The sequence below is a fragment of the Molossus molossus genome, unplaced genomic scaffold (assembly GCF_014108415.1).
Source record: "Molossus molossus isolate mMolMol1 unplaced genomic scaffold, mMolMol1.p scaffold_m16_p_6, whole genome shotgun sequence".
NCBI classification, from domain to species: domain Eukaryota; kingdom Metazoa; phylum Chordata; class Mammalia; order Chiroptera; family Molossidae; genus Molossus; species Molossus molossus.
The window spans coordinates 94,140,554-94,157,572 of record NW_023425399.1 but is presented as its reverse complement, the minus strand read 5'-3'; the positions used below and the strand labels follow the sequence as shown (position 1 = coordinate 94,157,572).

The window sequence follows — 17,019 nt, the reverse complement described above, 5'->3', positions numbered from 1 at the left end:
CACAGTTCTGCTGGGCAGAGATTCGGCTCCCAGGACTTTAGGAGGAGGTCATTTGTCCTGTTGAAAGTGAAGTGATGGCTTTTCCCAAAAGCGGCCACAGGTGCCTCTGAAAATGGTTCGTTATTCACTTGACCCAGAAAACCCCACAAAATCACGCACGTCAAGAGGTTTACATCTTCGTGTTCACTTTAAGAACACTCGGGAAACTGCCCAGACCGTCAAAGATAGGCATATTCGAAAAGCCACCAAGTATCTGAAGGATGTCACTTTACAGAAGCGATGTGTGCCTTTCCGTCGTTACAATGGTGGAGTTGGTAGGTGTGCCCAGGCGAAACAGCGGGGCGGGACACAGGGTCGGTGGCCCAAAAAGAGTGCTGAGTTTTTGCTGCACGTGCTTAAAAATGCAGAGAGCAATGCTGAACTTAAGGGTTTAGATGTAGATTCTCTGGTTATTGAGCACATCCAGGTAAACAAAGCTCCCAGGATGCGCCGTAGAACTAACAGAGCTCATGGGCGGATTAACCCACACTGAGCTCTCCCTGCCACATTGAGATGATCCTCACTGAGAAAGAGCAGGTTATTCCCAAACCAGAAGAGGAGGTTGCACAGAAGAAAAAGACATCCCAGAAGAAACTGAAGAAACAAAAGCTTATGGCCCGAGAGTAAATTCAGCATAAAATAAAGACTAATAAAAGTTAAAAAAAAAAGTGAAGTGATGGTTTTTCATCTAGAAACCAAGGAGGCAGCCCTGATGGTCTGTGAATCACTTTCAGGATCATTCTTCCCTGATCTTGAAGAATAGCACCTGGTTTCTGTTGAGGTGGCTGATTAGGTCCACAATCCATACCCCTACCGAGCTCCTTGCGAAAAACTTACCTGGCCACACCCTTCCTGTTCTCTTCTGAACAAGCTTTCTCAGCTTTTTGCAAAATGGAGAGGCTGAGAATTTTCCAGATCTTTAGTTCTAGCTCCTTTTTTGCTTAACAAGTCTGTCTTTCAGCCTTTTCTGTTCTTTTCTCTTTTACTGTCCGCAGGAGGAGCCAAGCCACACCGTCAACACTTTGCTCAGAAATGACTTCAGCTAAAGAATCAATGTCATTGCTTACAAGTTCTCCTTCCCACAAAACACTAGAACACAAACGCAATTCAGCCAAGTTTGCTTTCTTTTGTTTTTGGTAGGTTTTTTTTTTTTTTTTTTTTGTCACTTTATAATAAGGATTGCTTTCTTCTCGTTTCCAATACCATGTTCCTCATTTCTGTCTGAGACCTCATGAGAACGGCCTTTACTGGGCTGTATTCCTACCACGTTCTGTTCGTCGTTACGTAGATATTCTTCTCTAAGATGGCAGAGGCTTTCTCTCTCTCCTCTTTTCTTTCTGAGCTCTCACCAGAATTGGTTTATTCACGGCAGTGTAGACTCTTTCACGCACCTCAACACTCTTTCAGCCTCTACCTATGACCCAGTTCTAATACCAATTCCGTATTTTTAGGTATTTGTTACAGTAGCACCCCCACTTCTTGGTCCATTGAAAATGCTGTAACAGAAAACAATAGAAATGTATTCTTCCCAGTTCTGGAGGCTGGAAGTCTAAAATCAAGGCTCTCAGTGCCTGGTAAGAGCCCATTTCTTAGTTTATAGATGGCCATCTTTTTGCTATGTGTTCAGTGAGAGAGCTCTCTGGGGTTTCTTTCATAAAAGCACTAATCCCATTCATGAGGTCTCTATCCTCTTTGTCTAATCACCTGCCAAAGCCTTTCCCCCAATTCTCTATCACAGTGTGTGTGGAAGAGGGGGTGGGGGTAAGATTTTAAAAATATGAATTTAAGAAGCATATGTACAAGCATTCTATAGCATCATTTATGAAAGATACTTTTGCTAGATATAGAATTCTAAGTTACCATCCTTTTTTCTTTGCAGTACTTTATAGATATTACTTCATTTTCTTCTTGTTTGCATTGTATTATATGAGAAACCTTCTATAGTCTTTATCTTTGTTCTTCTGCATGCAATTTTTTTCTTATACTGCATCTAAGATTTTGTGTGTATTGCTAGCTTTGAGCAGTTTTATTATGATGTACCTTTGTGTAGTTTTGTTTATGTTTTCTGTGGTTGGGCTTCATTGAGCTTTCTGGATCTATGAATTTAGAATTTTCACCAGAATTGGAATATTTTGGCCATAATTTCTTTAAATATTTTTTCTTCGCTGCCCTTTTTGGATCCCAATCACATAAATATTAAAGAGCTTGGAGTTTTCCCCCAGCGCACTGATGCTCTGCTATTTTTTCTTTCAGTCTTTTTTCTCTCTATGTCTGAATAGTTCCTATTGCTATGACAGTTTGGAAAATGTTCCAGGCAGAAAGCCAGTGTGGATGCGAAACTATCTCATGTGTTTTTCATTTCTCAAGAATCACGGCCCTGTGATACCTGTTGCGTAATTCTTGAAAACCATTGCTTCATATATTTTGTCTTGTCTGGTTCTATTTTATTTTTGTGTGTGCGTGTGCAGTTGGAATAGGTTAAATACCTAAAACTCTATTATGGCTGGAACTGGGAGCTTTCTTTTTGTTTTTTTTTGTTTTTTTTTTTTTTTATCCTCACCCGAGGACATTTTTCCATTTTTTGTACAGATAGAATGGGAGGGAGAGAGAGGAAGAGAGAGAGAGGGAAACATCGATGTGGAAGGGACACATCGAGTGGCTGCCACCCGCACGACCAACCAGGGCCGGGGACAAACTGCAACCAAGGTACATGCCCTTAGCGGGAACCGAACCCGGGTCTCTCCGGACCGCAGGCGGACGCTCTACCGCTGAGCCAAACCGGCCAGGGCTGGAACTGGGAGCTTTCTTAACAAAGATTTTTGAATAAAAACATGAGCTCCCTTAATAGATTAAAAGCTTTCTAAAGTCTGAAACCATGTATTAAACGTCTGTATAAGTTAAATACATTGTTTAATAAAATAGTATTAAATAAATATATCTTAGTAATATTAATTTTTATTTATGATATAAATATAAAATAGATGGCCAGGGATGGACATAGTTTGCAAGATTATCCAAACCATGCAGTTATTGGCAAATGTGCTTCTAAGATGCGACTGTCCTATTTCATCTTCAGAGACACAGATAGTGCAAGTTCATACAAACGGATGGACACAGGTTCTAGTTTCAATGCTTTTCAGCAAAAAAAGTCATTGGTGTTCTAAAATATTTTTAAAATTTAGGAAATGTGAAGATAGTGAAGGAGAAAGTATGCTTGCCTAAATAAAAGTTTTCTGTAGCTGAGAGGGTCTGTGTCCACTGAATGAACTATTTAATCACACTGAAGGTTCATCTTGTTTTCACCAAATCCAGAGAATTTTTCAGTAAAGTTTTTCATCAAAAAAATGTTTTTTAAAAATATTATACAATAATGAATATATACTTGTGTATTGTTGTAGCAAGTTTTAGGCGACAGTTTGTGTTCTCTCTTCAGTTATTAGACATTTATAAGGGTGTATGCAGCCCAGTAAAATTTCATTGTAATGACCTAGGAGTTCCGTTTTCTGATAGCGTTGCTGTGCGCACATTTTCCACTGGATGGCGATCTAGGCCTATTGGATATCTTTAAATACAACACTTTCCAACTGGAAGTCACGCAGCTGACTCCTAGCCTGCTGTGATCAGGAGGGGCTCTTCATTCTCACATTCACTAGTTCAGCACTTTCTGAGCATCCGTTACATGCCAGCCTGAATTTTAGGGATACAGAGATTAATAAAACCGTTGCCCTGACGTTCTCAAAGCCTCCCGGTGGGGAGTGACAAATATGTAAAACTGCTAACTAAAATTCAAATGAGAAGTGCAGAAGGTTCCCCAACTTACAATGGTTCGACTTAAGATTTTGTGACTTTATGATGGTGCAAAAGTGATACAGACTCAGTAGAAATTTGAATCTTGATTTCGTTCTCTTACAGGATTTTCAGATATAATATGACACTTCCGTGCTGCTGGGCAGGGTCAGTGAGTTACAGACCCTACTCAGGCACAGATCACCAGGAAACAACAAATACTCTACGGTGTACTGTGTGGCCAGCATTTTGTTTTTTTTCCAGGGGGTATTGTGTACTGAGCACGTTTAAGGTAGGCTACGCTAAGCTATAATATTCAGTAGGTTAGGCATATTAAATGCATTTTCAACTTATAATATTTTCAACTTGTGATGGGTTTATCAGCCCCAAACCCCACTGTGAGTGAAGGAGCATCTCCAAAAAGCCCCGAGAGCCCCTGACTTGAGGGGCATCTGAAATGTCAATTAACTGCTTCTGCTTCTCCCTAGTACTCTATTTTTTTTTTTAACTCAAAGAAGTTTTATAATAGGAGGGTTGATGTTTAAAAAGTAACCTAATGCAATAAATATTTATTGAGCGTCAGGTGTGGATCTGTGCAAACCAAATATTAGGTGCCATCTTTTTAATTCATTCGCTGCTCAAGGCATTTACATTACCTATGGGAGCTGAAGCCAACACACGGGTGACTCTAACGTGGGAGATACTTTAAGATAAAGCCTTTATGTTCCTGAAAAGAAAAGGTTCATTTCTGACTAGGGGACTCAAGAAGGTCTTCTTCTGAGAAATCCCACGTGAGGATTCTTTTTAGAATAAGTAAGGTTGCAGGTGGTCAAAATGACAGGGCATCTCAGTTCAGGAAGGAAGGAATCGCTGAGAAGACACGTGCCCGTCAGGACAATCCTTGCCGCTCCATGTAATTCTGACTGTGCCACTGACTGACCAGCTCTCCGCCCTCGGGTAGCTCAGTTCAGTTCTCTTTCTAGAAAGCCTCAGCTTGCCTTTCTATTAAAGAGTTAACTAGACCTCTATAATCTCTATCTCTCAGCTCCAAGATATTCAGTTCAAAGATGAGGTGGTAGGATATGAATATTCTTTTATTTTTGTAATAAATGCATTTCTGGCTAAATGATTAGAGGCTGTTACAGGCTGAATTGTGTGCCCCTAACATGAACCTGTTGAAGCCCTAATACCCAGAACCTGAGAATGTAACTGAATTTGGAGATTGGGCATTTAAAAAAGTGACAGAGGTCAGAATAAGTAACAAATCTGTCGCCTCACATAGTTAACTTGGGAGGGGGATGAGAACACTTAAGAGAACTCTAAGCAAATTTTAGATATATTATTAACCACAAGTATTAACTACAATCACCATGCTGCACATTAGAGTCTCAGAAATATATTACTTATAACTAAAAATATGTACGCTTTGGCTTACATCTACCCATTTCCCACTTCTCCCGGGCCTCCTGCAACCACCATTCTGTTCTCTGTTTCCATGAAATTAGTGCCTTTTATTTTTAATATTCTACATATAAAAAATTCCACATAGAATTTGTTATCTCTGTCTGGTTTCTTTCAGTTAGCATAATGCCCTGCGGTTTCTTCCACGTGGTTACAAATGTCAGAGTTTCCTTTCACTGAATAGAATCAGTGCCCTTATGGAGACACCCTGCCCCGTCTCTGCCATGAAGGACACAGAGAAACGAGGACCAGGAAACAAGTCTTCCCATCACCAACTGCTGACTTCTTTATCTTGGACTTTCCAGCCTGCAGTATTGTGAGAAATATATTTCTGCTGTTTATAAATCACCCCATCTATGGTATTGTGTTATAGCAGCCTGAACAGATGAAGACAATGTATATTGAAAGTTGTTAGAGAGAATTAAAAAATATATATTTATTGTATTTGTTGATTTTAGAGAGAAAGGAAGTGAGAGGGAGAGAGAGATAGAAACATCGATGAGAGAGAACATTGACTGGCCACCTCCTCCTGCATGCCCCCCACTGGGAATTTGGCCCACAACCTGGGCACGTGCCCTGACCAGCAATTGAACTGGCGACCTCTTGGTGCACGGGTCGATGCTCAACCACTGAGCCACAGGAGCTGGACAAGAAACTATATTTTTATTTTCTTTTTTTTTTTTTTTAAATCCTCATTCGAGGACACCTTTCCATTTTTTGTACAGACAGAGTGGGAGGGAGAGAGAGGAAGAGAGAGAGAGGGAAACATCGATGTGAAAGGGACACATCGTGTGGCTGCCACCCGCACGACCGACCAGGGCCGGGGACAAACTGCAACCGAGGTACATGCCCTTAGCGGGAACCGAACCCGGGCCTCTCCGGACCGCAGGCGGACGCTCTAACCGCTGAGCCAAACCGGCCAGGGCAAGAAACTATATTTTTAAATGAGCCGAAAGAACAATAGGTAGGTGATAGTTATTGTTATAATCATAATTGGTGATAATATTCTTTTCAGGTTAAATCCTAATGCTGTTTAAAACCATTGCATTTTTACTTTCTCTGGTTGTTAGAAAAGCCTTTCTTACATTTAGCTTAATTTTGCTGCTCATCATAGGCACAAACTTGGTGACGTTTCATCATAGGTGCTTGTTGCCTCCTTTTTGTTTTTATTTTATTATTCCGAAAAGGTCTTCTCTCTTCCAAATTGATAGTCAGTTATTTGATACAAACTCTCATGTTCCTTTTGAGCCTATCATTGTGGGTCAAAACATCTAAGTTGATGGACCCAAACCACACATCATCCGGATTGCCTGTTTATCACCGCTCTGCCACGTTCTCGGAATGTATTTTAACTCAATAATCTCCTTCCTGTGCTGTGCCTAAAACGTAACACGGAATCCATCTAGGGCTGTCCTATTGCTTAAACACTGTTGAAAAAACTTTGTCCAATCACTATATTTTGTAATAACCAGTGCCCAGCACTGCATCATCCTCTTACAGGTGCTCAGCGAATAATTGTGGTTTTTAGTATGGCTTAGATTACAATTGTAGGCAGCTGTTTCCTGTCATGGGCTCCCTTGTGTTTTGCTGTGAACTCAAAGCCAAAGTAAGAAAATGTTTGCTAACATGGTACAGAAAGTATGCCCCACACCTGAAACCAGAAAACGTCGGGTCTAATCCGTTCCCGCTGGTGGTTCATGAGGTGATACGGCCACCGAGTAAGCACAACTACAGTGTCAGTGAGAGCTTAGCATCTGTTTGTTCGATGTCACTTAGATGGATAGAAACAGTTTCATGTGGCACAACACGTAGCTGTGTTGACTTGCAGCACAGCTGTGAGGAGTCAAGGGCTGTCTTCTGTACATGTGTGTATGTGATACTCTTTTAGCAGTGGTGAGGAGACGTTCACAGGAAAAAAGGGTGGGACAGACCCGAAGCCCAGAGAACACATCTCTCCCACACCTTCTTCACAGCTTCTCAGAGATACCCCGGCTGAACTTCTTCGTATGTGACATTGTCAATCAACCTAGGTGTTCTTGGTGTTGAGATGCCACTCAAGACGGACGCTGTGCAAGTGAAACTGCCACTCAGAACAGCTGCCTGGCAAATGGAGCTGTCAGTCATTCTGAACAGTTCAGTCTGTTGTACTGTCAATGAGATGAGCTGGTAGGCATTGAAAGCTGCCTCATCAGATTTAATAGAATTTAAAGTCTTGATTAACTCTCTCTCCTGCAGTTTCCAACCTTTTTTCTTTTCAATGAAAAAAAAAAAGAAATATATATATATTTTTTCAAAGCTTATAATGGTTAACAAGTAAAACAGAAGAGGGTGGTGAAAATAATAAATGTAAGGTTCATATTGTAATAAAAGTGGATAAAGAATTAGGTTGGTTACCTACACAAGCCAAAGAGAATGGAGTATAGTCTGTGATAAAGCATCATTAACATGTGTTCATTCATTCATTCATTCACTCATTCATTCATTCACTCACTCCATAAATCTTTACGGTATCGCCTGCTGGGGACCAGACAGTATCCTTTGTGAATGAGATATCACATTCCGAGAAGACTGATCCCAGGCGCCTCTGTTTCTCAGCAGGCTCCGAGTACAGCCCAGCGATGCTCTCGTTTTGCCTGCTCCTCAAACGCTCTTGGAGCATCCGTTTCACTTAATGGAATCTCTTTGCTCTGTACCTGCTGTGTTGCTAGTGATATTTTCTCCTGAATCATTAACGTAGTGTCTGCAACTCGTGAAAGCTACTTGAGTTTGAAAATAGTATAGTAAAGGTATGGAATGTAGCGGTATTATTTGAATCTACTTCTACAAAGTGTCGCTTATAAATAATTTATGCTGACACAGTTAATATATGACTTTCAAGCCACACCAGCTAGTGGGCAATTAGATGTAAATCTGTAGTTTCATCTAATTCACCTAGTTTATCCTCTAGTTGCACCTAGTTTCCAGTGAAATTTCAGATCCATGTTGGCAGAAAATGCCACACAGGGTAGGCCCTCAGTAAACAGTGTGAAATGAGAGAAGCTTGGAGTGTGAAATAGGAGATGCCCCCCTAACAGAAAACAGAGACAATGTTGCTAGCACACATAAGGCCAGCATTAGGAATGACAGGGCAAGGTCCCTGGCTCCTGGGGACTCAGGGATTCAGCCAGTTTTAAGCACCCCTGTGTTCCCCTACAGTGAAATATTGAACCACTGCCTTCATTTTTGTTATTGTTGTTGTTGTTCTTATTTTTCATGTGTGGCACAATTAATTTCTGGAACTCAGGTTTTCTATGACACCAATGAAATCGAGAGTCAAATACAATTCCGTCCTAACCCTTCCCAGTGGTCCTTCTCCCAGAGTTAGAGGCAACTCTGCCATTCAAGCCCTCAACCAGAAACCCAGTTGCTGCCCCTCCTGATAGAGTTTTACTCACCATCTCTACTTCTGATGTGCCACTGTTCCCCAAATATTGGGGCTCTTGGGGTATTTGGCAGTATATTAATGTATGGTACCTTTGAACTCTGCCATTCTCCACAATCTTTTCTTCAGTCCTGGATTTTCCTCCACCTGGTACTTTCCAAATTGATGGCATGGCTCCTGGTCGCGTTCCACTACATCATGGCAAATCGTAACGGTCTTATTTTGTTTTGATCCACTACGTAAACAAACATATAATTGTATCAATAGTCTTCATTTTATATGAAAAGTACGGCATATTCATTGATAGATTTTATAGTATTTTCTTTCTCTTACTTTGCTCCTTTGTTATTTCTCTTAGCTATGCCTCGGCTCCTGAATTAAGTGTGAACTTTATGAGATCAGGTGTGGTGAACATGGTGTCAGAACCTTTTTAACTGGGAGGAAAGAGGCCTGTGTTCTTCTGATAAATATGCCATTAATTTCTTCTCTGAATTTCATGAGAAATTAGCATTCAATTATTTTCTAGGTCCTTTCTAGCTCAAGAATGTTTTAATCTTCTATCAATGAGAAGTAAGGGAAATACTGTATTTTTCCTATGACGTGGGGAGTTAGGGAGTCTGAATGGGGACTCACAAATTCCTGTCTAGACTAACGCGCGTGTTGCTCAGTGGTGAGGCTCAGATGAGGGACAACTGTCACCATGGAAGGATGTGCCGTGGGAGAGTCAGTCCCCCGTCATCTCGGTGGGTGGGGATACGCCCCTCTGGTTTCGCTGGAGATCCAGTTCAATATTTCTGACTGTGTTTCCCTTGGCAGACACCAGGTGGCATAAGGACTCGATGTTCTGTAGTGGAGACAGGCCAATACCTTGGCAAAAGCACGAGGCCGCACAGCCCTTGCAGGCTCCGGGAAGTAGTAGGGCTTTGTTTAACGGATTCTGCAGATCATTCTGTTGGTCCAATTAGCAGTGGAAATGGGCTCTCTGTGGTACAGAATATTTATAATACAAAACCCGTCAATGGGGGTCATTAATCTACAAAAACAGAAAAGACATCAGAGGGTAGGAGGAAGGACAGATTTGAATGAGGAGAGACAGAGGAGGAGAAGGCAGGTGTTTTCCGGAGCAGAAATGCTGCTAGTAGATTTGGATCAAAGTTTTTAGAATTTGGAAAGTCATGGAGGTGAATCACTCTAACTCCACCCAGACAGGGATAGAAACTCCCACATGTAATGTAAGGGCTCAAGCCTGTGTAAATAACAGTAAGAATAAGGTCTTTATGCATCTAGCTATGCAGATATACCCAACAAGGTTCATCGCTGCAATGGTTAATTTGTTTTGTTTTTTAAATTTTTTCCTCTTTATTAATTTTTAGAGAGAGAGGAAGAAAGAGGGAGAGGGAAACTTTGATGAGAGAGAACATTGACTGGCCGCCTCCTGCATGCCCTCCACTGGAGTTTGGGCCCACGACCTGGGCATGTGCCCTGACTGGGAATCGAACCGATGACCTCTTGGTGCATGGGTCAATGCTCAACCACTGAACCACACCAGCCAAACAGTTAATTTGTTTTTATTGACACTTTGAGAGACCAATTAAAGCAACACAAATTACCGCTGTACAGTCAGTCATATTCATTTTAAGTCAGTAAATTAAATGAGGTTGATTTGGTAGCAGAGCTAACACTTCAGCCACGAATTCTCTTAGAGGTTCTCCAGTGATTTGTGTGCTTGAGGCAACTGTTGTTAAGGTAAGCATAGTTCAACTCGGTAACTTGAATGTCTCCATAGGAGATTTACTCTTTCATAATTTTTTCCACTTTCTATCCATGCAATGTTATGCTATTTTATTTATTTTATTTTTATTTTTGGTGCTCCTGAGAAAGAAACAGCATTTCAATTCGACAAAAATTCATTTGGTGTATGCTAGATGGAGTGACCATAGCACTGAAGACTCAAACTGAGACTCATTTATTATTCATTTATTTATTTGTTATCCTCACCTGAGGACATTTTTGCATTTATCTTCAGATAGAGTGGGAGGGAGAAAGGGGGGAAGAGAGAGAGAGACATCGATGGAAGAGAGACACATTGACTGGCTGCCACTCACACGACCCCAACTGGGGCCATGGACAAACTGCAACCGAGGTACGTGCCCTTAGCGGGAACCGAACCCGGGTCTCTCTGGTCTGCAGGCCGACACTCTAACCTCTGAGCCAAACTGGCCAGGGCAAACCGAGACACTTTTAAAAATAGCTTTATTAAAATTTAATTTACATGACAAACTGTGCATATTTAAATTGTAAAATTGGGTAAGATTTGACATAGCTGTACACCCGTGAAACCATCACATCGAGTCAGTGAACATATTACGCACAAAAGTTTCCTTTTGTGTCTTTGTGGTTCTTGTTCCTGCTTTTCTCCCCTTCTGCCTACCCAGGCATTGGCTAATCTCTCTGTCACTACACATTAGTTTGCATTTTCTAGAGTTTTAGATAAATGGAATAACAAAATATGTTTTCTTCTTTTGTTTGATGTTGTGGACTTAGCATAACTTTCTGAGCATCATCCAAGTTGTTGTGTTTATTAGTAGTTGCTGCCTTTCAGTATCCACTGTATGGATAAACCACACTCTTCTCATGCATTCTTCCTGTGTGTGCATTTCTGTTGTTTCCTGTTTTGACTGTTATGTGTTATGTTAACTCTCTCTCCCTCTCTCTCTCTCTCTCTCTTTCTCTCTCCTCTCTCTCACTTTCTCTCCTTCTTAATATCAATTTTCAGTAAGCCCAAGCTTTCACAAAATTTGAAAAAAATATTCTGTTTTCAGCTTAGCCAAAATCCGTGAAGAAAGGAAATGCAAAGAATCTAACTCGGGTTTCTCCACCTCCGCAGTACTGCCACCTGGGGCTGGGTAATTCCTTGCCCCAGGGCTGCCCCATGCAGTGTGCGATTCGGGCGCCCCTGGACTCCTCCGCCCACGTGCCCTAGCCCCGCCCTCACCAGCCGTGACCACACGGAGGTCTGGAGCCGTTACCAAATACCAAATGTTCTCTCGGGGTCCAATTTACCCACTTTGAGCATTTTCTAACTACATAACAACTTAAAATGAAGAAAAGAGAAAATATGAGCTAAAAAAGATAGATTCAAATGTAAGAAATTGTTAGGTCCCCAAGGTCATTTACAGAATGCATGTAATATACTAGGTTAACTATGTTGTCTCATCTTATCCTCACATTAAACTTATGATGTAAAATATCATTTTCCCTTATTTTAGAGTTGAGAAAAGTGATACTGGATCATTTAAGGTCCAGTCAGGAGTCAGAAACCTCACTAGTTGTTTGAACAGAGAGATTTTAAGTTAAAGTCACTTCAACTGAGTATTAAGTTATTAACTAGGCAACTGAAACGTTAATAAGAGAACTCTAAGCCCTGGCCAATGTGGCTCAGTTGGTTGAGCTTCATCCCCTACACCAACAGGTTGCCAGTCTGATTCCCATTCAGGGCACATGCCCAGGTTGCGGGCTCCATCCCAGTAGGGAGCGTGCAGGAAGCAGCCAGTCAGTCAGTGTTGTACTCTCACATCAATGTTTGTCTCTCTCTCTCCCCCCTCTCACTTTCTCTCTCTCTCTCTCTCTCTCTCTCTCTCTCTCTCTCTCTCTCTCTCTGTAAGTCAATAAAAACTATTCTAAAAAATATAAAGAGAACTCTAAGCTGTGGGGGGCTGGTCAACTGTGATGTGGGTGTGGGAGTAACCCTGCTTTTTAGTGTTTGCTGATATCAGCAGTATATATACGGTCACCCTGCCTGATGTCAAGTGACCAACATGACGTCCCTGAATGCAAAGTAGAGGAGAAAAGGGCATAAGGAGTTTCCTGAAGCTAGTGTGGGGAGCTCCGGTGCACCACACACACTGAGAAATCACGGAGGCAGCAGCTGCAGGAAGCAGTTCCCTAGGACTACAAACAACAGATGCGGGTGGAATTATGAAAACTCAAAAGCTTAGCCCTGGCCGGTTTGGCTCAGTGGTCAGAGTGTCGGCCCATGGACGAGAGAGACCCGGGTTCAATTCCCACTAAGGGCATGTACCTCGGTTGCATTTTGTCCCCAGCCCCGGTTGGGGTTGTGCGGGTGGCAACCAGTCGATATGTCCCTCTCACATTGATGTTTCTCTCTCTCTCTCTTCCTCCCTCTCTTCCTCCTGCTCTATCTGAAGATAAATGCAAAAATGTCCTTGGGTGAGGACAAAAAAAAAGAAAAAGAAAACTCAGAAGCTTAGAGGGGGACCCAAGGAGTTGAATCTATGTTCTCTGAGGCCACAGTGCTGCTTGACCCGCACCAGAGTCCTTGGACTTGGAGGAGGGACCCTGTGGGAGTAGAACCCACCTCTTGGAGGGGAACAGCAGCACCAGTTGACTGGTTGGTGTCTCTCAAGCTCTACAAACCTTGAATCAACCACAAATGGATTTGGCAGCTGCCACAGGAAGGAAGTGCTGCTGCTGGAGTGAAGAAGGGTTGCTATGGTGATACTGACAGCAAAAGCACACAGAAAGGAAGGAGTCCCTTCTGCCTCCTCCAGCTGGGCGATCTCCGTGAAGTGTGGAGCCCAGCCAGGACCACTGGCAAAGCAGAAATGTGCAGAGTCCCAGGCCCACATCACAGAGCAGAGCGGAGAAGGGTGGGTTGGGACCCGAGAGGATGGCATAGATCCCTAGTGAGATACAAGGTCACTTATGTAATTGTTCATAAACATCTAACATGTGAGGCTAGTTCATATCATATTCATTTTTACTCACATAAATAGGACTCTGTACAATATGTTCTTTATAACTCCATTCATAACCGATAAGTATGAATAAAAGTTCTTATTTTACCTCATGATGTTGTTCTTTAACTTGGGTATCAGGAGATTGTGCTACAATTTTGACCAATGGTGATGACGTTTTATAAAATTCTGACAGGATCTTTGCTTCTTTTTGGAAGCAAATGCACCAACAATGAATGAAGTGAGAACCGGATTGATGAAAATAGATAGTCTAGGTTCTGAAAGAGCATTGTTGTAAGTCTTCCTTAGAGTCACAAAACTGACTTAAGACTCAGTGGGAAAAAGAAACCCCTCATGGTAGACAAGTATTTCAAACTTCTGAACACAATTTTAAGACTTTGTTTCAGATATCTAGGAAAGAAATGTTGTATTGGAATGGCTATGTGGAGCCCTGGCTGGTATTCTCAGTGGTTAGAGCGTCAGCCCATGGGCCAGAGAGGTCTGGGTTTGGTTCCTGCTAATGGCACGTACCTCGGTTGCAGTTTGTCCCTGGTCCCAGTTGGGGTTGTGTGGGTGGCAACCACTTGATGTGTCTCTCTCACATGGATGTTTTTCTCTCTCTCTTCCTCCCGCTCTATCTGAAGATAAATGCAAAAATGTCCTCGAGTGAGGATAAAGAAAAAAAAGAAATGGCTGCATGGAGCTGAAATATGGACAACTTCCAAGATCCCCTTCCATTACACAAACCACCAGCCAAATGGAGTGGGGAAGGATGTAAAATGCTTGGTTCAGGGCTCTACACACACACACACACACACACACACACACACACACACACACACACACAGTACAGAGAAACTGTACAGAGAGAAGAGATAGACTTGATAGAGTTTGGAGGCCAATGATTGTTAGATACTTTAATAATGTACTTACCACTGAGGTAAAAAAGCTACCATTTCAATTATTACACAAAATAAACCACAACTTCAGAAATGTAAAAATATGAAAAACATGTGCCTTAGAATATATAAAATCTGGGAGAAATAAAGAATACACTAAATTAGGTACATGGGTTAGTGATGATATATTAAGTCACAGGGATTCTGCTCTAATGAGAAGAAAGAATGCTTTCAAAAACCTTAGCACAATTCTTCTGATATAGGAATACTTTTTCCTTCCTTCTCCACCAAACAACAAACTGGAAGGGTAATTCTTTGGCTGGTATGTAGAATTATAATTGACGCTAGGGAAGGTTTTTCTCATAGTGAGCTGCATTAATTTGTGTCCTTCAAGAAGCAGACATCAAGATGGGATTAGAAATGACCGAGGAGTACTGGGGGGCGGAGCAGGGGAAAGGGGACAGTATTCAGATTGTGATGCAGGCACGGCACCGAAGGAGGAGAGACAGAAGGGAGAGGATTTGGGTAGGGAAGAGTCCCTGACTTCAGCGCAGTTTGAAGAAAGGTTTGGCAAGGCTAATAGGAAGCGTCAAGTCCAAGTTGGCTGTTGGAAGAGTAACACATCTTGCTGGAATGGGCTTGCTTCCAGCCCCCACAATGGTCAGCCATTGCCTGGGAGCAGTCACAGGGAGCGTGACCTGGTGGGATGGGATAGGTCCAGGGGGATCACAGCTGAAGTTGTCAGTCCGTTACACCCCCTGTCACAGGAGAACTAAGTAGAGCATTTTCACATTTGCAATATATGATCCAACAAGCATGGAGGCAAGATGGAACATTTTTCTCGATAATATGTGAAATCTAATATTTTGATATGAGATTCATTCTAAAGGCAGGGGACAAACCATATGAAGTATTTAAGTCTTTCTTGGAGCTGTGATTTTATTACTCCACAAATCTAAATTGTGGCCTACAACTCATGCAACTTTAGGAGCAAAATCTACAGCTAGAAATGAAAGACATTTAAATTGCAGGAATTTAAAGACATTTAAATTGAGCATGTACCAGATGATGATGCAGAAGCCATACTTAGAAGTCTACAGATGATGTTGAATTAAGTGGAATGGTCATAATGAGCACAATGTATTCATATGCAGAATGACTCCAGCCATTTAATTATAGTACTGGGCTAACATGATAAATGTACCTGGACACAAATCAATGGTAAGTGGTTCTCAGAACAAAGCATTCAAGAAAGCCATGTTTACTAAATAGAATCGTGTTTGTGATATACAGCCAGAAATAATTCTGACATTAGGGCCCTGAGTTGAGGCAGCAGAATTCTAATTATATATTGAAAGTGGCTCTGGTAGATGAGTTGAGTTACTTTCTGGTTACAAATGTGCTGTTTTGGCAGGTGCTGTTAGGCTCAGAAATACTGTTGCTGCACAGAATGAGTCTCTGCATCTTAGAGTAGAATACATGCCAACTCTCTCTTTCTACTGAAGTCTGAACTCAGACCTCACATCTGCATCCCTGAAGGTAGCAACCCTAACAGGTAGGCCACGTGTCTCTTTTTCTCAAGCTCTTTCACAAAGAGAGGCATGGGTGCAACGAAGGGGAAAAGGTCACACATATACTGACGACACTGTGCAATGTCCGAATCATTCCCAAGGAACTTAGTCCTTGGCAACTTGGCGTTTGTCATTCTTCCTAAAGTGGAGGCAGTGGGTGGAGCCGTCTAAACGTTTTTATTTTTGAAACAAAGAAAAAGTATGTACAGCAGAGGGAGAGAAACCTCTATGATATTTAATACTTATAAATATATTATTAAGTGAATGAAAATTACTTTGTTAATATACCACTTTTATGGTAACAGATATAGAAAAGGCAACTGTGTAAGTAGAGAATGCAATAAGGAGTCAATAGAGAGTGTATTTGTTGTATTTGAGTTATAAGACATCCCATTTCCAAAGTCTCAATGCAAGTACTTTTAAGAAATATGTTTTAGCCCTGGCCGGTTTGGCTCAGCGGTTAGAGCGTCGGCCTGCGGTCCTGAGAGACCCGGGTTCGGTTCCCGCTAAGGGCGCGTACCTCGGTTGCAGTTTGTCCCCGGCCCTGGTCGGTCGTACGGGTGGCAGCCACTCGATGTGTTCCTTTCACATCGATGTTTCTCTCTCTCTCTCTGTTCCTCTCTCTCCCTCCCACTCTACCTGAACAAAAAAAGAAAAAGAAAAAAAAAAAGAAATATGTTTTATTGATTTTTATTTTTTTTAGAGAAAGGAAAGGAGAGGGAGAGAGAGATAGAAACATCGCTGCCTCCTGCATGCCCCTCAGAAGGGATTTGGCCCACAACCTGGGCATGTGCCCCGACCAGGAATCAAACCAGCGACCTCTTAGTCCATGGGTTGACACTCAACCACTGAGCCACACCTGCAGGGCTCAATGCAAGTAGTTTGTTGGAACCTTTGGGGGGTGGATTTACTCTCTGCTGCTGAACATAAACTTGACTGGATGAAGAGCTGGACCCATTCCCATCATCTTGCTACCAGGTGGGACCTGAGACTGGAGCCAACACAGCAGAAAGCAGAGCCAGAGTCAGATAATAATCTGAGCCCTGAAATCATCATCTCGCCCCCAGTCCACTGGTACTGCAGCC

At 42.1% G+C, this 17,019-nt stretch overlaps 1 pseudogene; it reads left to right on the top strand.

Moving 5' to 3' along the window:
- The first annotated feature begins 112 nt into the window (after window positions 1-112).
- On the top strand, window positions 113-666 carry LOC118618945 (annotated as a pseudogene).
- Window positions 667-17,019: the final 16,353 nt, after the last annotated feature.